This window comes from Oncorhynchus gorbuscha, linkage group LG03 (assembly GCF_021184085.1).
Source record: "Oncorhynchus gorbuscha isolate QuinsamMale2020 ecotype Even-year linkage group LG03, OgorEven_v1.0, whole genome shotgun sequence".
In the NCBI taxonomy this organism is placed as follows: Eukaryota; Metazoa; Chordata; class Actinopteri; order Salmoniformes; family Salmonidae; genus Oncorhynchus; species Oncorhynchus gorbuscha.
Window position 1 is genome coordinate 29,006,658 of NC_060175.1, and position 4,482 is coordinate 29,011,139.

General features: G+C 41.1%; 1 pseudogene; it reads right to left on the reverse strand.

The window, feature by feature from the left end:
- Window positions 1–2,062: 2,062 nt before the first annotated feature.
- On the reverse strand, window positions 2,063–2,441 carry LOC124016674 (annotated as a pseudogene).
- Window positions 2,442–4,482: the final 2,041 nt, after the last annotated feature.

Consider the following 4,482-nt stretch of genomic DNA (forward strand, 5'->3'; position numbering starts at 1 on the left):
GAATGTCAAAGCCTTGCCTGGAGTGAGCCCTGCCTAATTAGGCTAGGCTACATCCTGGATACTCGCACCAGACCGTTCTCAGTGAAGGCGGGAACCCATCAATTGAACATCGGCACGCACATTCAAGTCCTCCACCTGCTTTTAGTCTTTTTTCATCAGAGACAGCTACGTCATTATTAGCAACAAAAGGTTTACTTAGACCTACACTATGGAGCTGCTTGCTTGTCAAGACATTAACATTATTTGCACAAATCACTTGTTGGTTAAATACAAAATAAATATTGTAATAATGCTATATAATGCTTTTCAGTGTTGTATGGTTTATGTCTCAACTCCAATTCTTGCGCAATAGCGGAGGTGAATAAAGATAGCGGCCCCCATGTACATACCATAAATTACTCGTTTGTTAAGTACGCTGTATTGTACATTGCTCTCCTTCCCTCTTTTTTGTGTCGTCATTAGCACAGTATGCATGATCTCAATTCTAGCTCCAACTCCCAGGCAATTTAAAAAAACAAAAAAGTATATTGTGCTGATTTATTAGCACTTTGAACCATGTCGGGTGCCGTAGTTTTAAAAACTCAGTGGACAGTGGTAAAAATTACATCATATCTGAATTTGACTTATTTATGCTCTATATTCACACAGTTAGGCCTAAACTGTATTTCTAAACACTATATTTATTTTTTACCTTACTTTAACTAGGCAAGTCAGTTAAAAACAAATTCTTATTTACAATGACTGCCTACCCCAACCAGGACAACGCTACTCTATCGGACTCCCAATCACAGCTGGTTGTGATACAGCCTGGTATCAAACCAGGGTCTGTAGTGACACCTCTAGCACTGAGATGCAGTGCCTTAGACCACTGTGCCACTCGGGAGCCATGTAAAGAATACATGATTTCATTAGTGGAGTGTTTTTTAGGACATTAAACAAGCAACAACATATTTAGAATATGTGATCTTGCTAATGATTACCCTATTGTGGTAAACAATGCAGAGGAGCAACCTCATGCTTCAGCCATGTAGCCACCAGGCTGCATTAGATAGGTGATCGTTCTTCAGCCATGTAGCCACAAGGCTGCATTAGATAGGTGATCGTTCTTCAGCCATGTAGCCACAAGGCTGCATTAGATAGGTGATCGTTCTTCAGCCATGTAGCCACCAGGCTGCATTAGATAGGTGATCGTTCTTCAGCCATGTAGCCACCATGCTGCATCATACAGGTGACCATGCTTCAGCCATGTAGCCGCCATGCTGCATCATACAGATGACCATGCTTCAGCCATGTAGCCGCCATGCTGCATCATACAGGTGACCATGCTTCAGCCATGTAGCCGCCATGCTGCATCATACAGGTGACCATGCTTCAGCCATGTAGCCGCCATGCTGCATCATACAGGTGACCATGCTTCAGCCATGTAGCCGCCATGCTGCATCATACAGGTGACCATGCTTCAGCCATGTAGCCACCATGCTGCATCATACAGGTGACCATGCTTCAGCCATGTAGCCACCATGCTGCATCATACAGGTGACCATGCTTCAGCCATGTAGACGCCATGCTGCATCAGACAGGTGATCATTCTTATTGCTAAAATAGCATCAATATGTTATTGGGCTCATTTCTTGGGGAGAATATTACATTTGAAATGGTTTAATAAAAGCTATCTGTCATCATTGAGAGATGTTTTTATTTGTGTTTTCCAAACAATCAGTGTAAATATCAGATCTTATGGTTGGTTATAATATAAGGTATTTGCCCAGACTGTAAATGACGCGCTGCATCATTCATGGGGGGCGACATATTTACTGTTGTATTGTTGAGCTTTGGTGTTTCTTCATTTCTGCCATATTGCCTTCAAATATTTGGCACAACGAGTCCTATACATTCTAGCCAACACACTGCATTGACAGTTTCATGACCACTAACTTTTATATCCTCACCCATATGCCTATCTTCCTGTTGTATCTCATTCCATTCCAAATTAAGTTATATTCTGTACTTCACATTTTTTGACAGTTCTGCATGTGTCCCACAGAAGCATCAAGCGAACTGTTTAATTCAGCTTCTTCTTGGGGCCCAGGTTGATGGCATGTCCTCACATCTTCTTGCAGCAGTTGACAGCATGAGAATGGAGGTGAGCGTAGAACTTGCGGCAGATCATTTTGTCGCAGTTGTCCTTCTGGGCCAGCTGACGGCTCGATGATGCCTCCACGCAGACACAGCACAAAATGCAGGGTGGACTCTTTCTGGATGTTGTAGTGTGACAAGGTGCGACCATCTTCAAGCTATTTGCCAGTGAAGATCAGACCCTGCTGATTAGGATGAATACCTTCCTCATCCTGGATCTTGGCCTTGACATTTTCAATAGCATCGCTGGGCTCAACCTCAAGGGTGATGTTTTTTTCTGTCAACGTCTTCACAAAGATCTGCATCTTGGCAGGCCAGCCGCTAGCTGAGCCTCAACATATGTTTTGAACTCAAATTCCAGTAGCGCATTCGATAATTTCCCTGAGAAATTCTTCTGAATAATACATGTCCTTTTAAACAGAAAAACACAAAAGGAGACTGAGTAAGAGGAGGATGATAATTCCTGGGGAAGTTAGACCAGCACACCAGGCTCCCTGGAGACCAAACTGATGTTTACATTTGAGCTGCATCAAAGACACATCACAGCACATGCCAGTGATGCCACTGAGCCCCAGGAAGGAAAGCCTGCCTAGCTTGTCACAGAAACGTCTTCTCAGGTTTGCTGCTTGATGGTGCTAAATTAATTAATGAGAAAGAACGAGCTGATTTGAGAGAAGACAACGACTTCCTTGTTGGAAATCGTATGACTCTTTAAACAAGGTTTCTAGATCGACACTTTGCTCTATGTGAGCTTTTGAGATTTGTCTAAATGAACCTGTGTATAAATGAGACGCTCTGGAAACATGGAATATTGATGAGATTAATATGGAAGAGAGAACATTTGCTATATAAGTACAATATACAGTATATTAGGGGTCCCCAATAAGTGGCCTGGGGCTGAACAGGATTTTATTTGGCCGCAATGTTTTCTGAGCAAAACATTTTGTATACCAGTTAAAACTTTGGATAATAGTCCAAATAAATAAAAACCCTTCAATGAGTAGGTGTGTCCAAACTTTTGACTGGTACTGTATATATAGATACAGTGACTTCAGAAAGTATTCACAGGCCTACACATTTTACAATACCCCATAATGTCAAAGGGGAATTGTGTTTTTCTAAATGTTCTAAATTATTTAAAAATGAAAAGCTGAAATGTCTTGAAAAATGTGCTTACCAAGTCAAATAATAAGGTGCAGAATAGTGTTTAACATGATTTTTGAATGACTATCTCATCTCTTTACATCACACATACGATTATCTGTAAGGTCCGTCAGTCGAGCAGTGCATTTGAAACACAGATTCAACCACAAATACCAGGGTGTTTTCGAATGCCTCGGATAGAAGATGGGTAAATTGAATATTTCCCTTTGAGCATGGTGAAGTTATTAATTGCACTTTGGATGGTGTTTTAATAACCCAGTCACTACAAAGATACAGGTGTCCTTCCTAACTCAGTTGCCGGAGAGGACAGAAAACACTCAGGGTTTTGACCATGAGGTCAATGTCACGCCCTGACCATAGTTTGCTTTGTATGTTTATATGTTTTGTTTGGTCAGGGTGTGATCTGAGTGGGCATTCTATGTTGTATGTCTAGTTTGTCTGTTTCTGTGTTTGGCCTGATATGGTTCTCAATCAGAGGCAGGTGTTAGTCATTGTCTCTGATTGGGAACCATATTTAGGTAGCCTGTTTTGTCATTGTGGGTTGTGGGTGATTGTCTATGTGTAGTGTTTGAGTCAGCACGATTGTGCATTAGCGTCACGTTGTTGTTTTGTAGTGTTCAGTTTTCCCATTAAAATGACGAACACTTACCACACCGCATCTTGGTCCTCCTCTCTATCTCCAGATGACAACCGTGACAGTCAATGGTGACTTTAAAACAGTTAATGGTTGTGATAGGAGAATGGTTGTTTAATGGTTGTGATAGGAGAAAACTGAGGATGGATCAACAACATTGAAGTTACTCCACAATACTAACCTAAATGACAGAGTGAAAAGAAGGAAGCCTGTACATGCATCCTGTTTGCAACAATGGACTAAAGTAATACTGCAAAAAATTACTTTTTGTTCTGAATACAAAATGTTATGTTTGGAGCAAATTACTGAGTAAAACTCTCCATATTTTCAAGCATAGTGGTGGCTACATCATGTTATGGGTATGCTTGTAATCGTTAAGGACTGGGGAGTTTTTCAAGATAAAAAAATACATGGAATGGTGCTAAGCACAGGCAAAATACTAGAAAACCTGACACTGGGAGATTAGTTCACCTTTCAGCAGGATATTAACCTAAATAAAACGCAAGGCCAAATCTACACCGAAGCTGCTTACCAAGAAGACAGTGAAT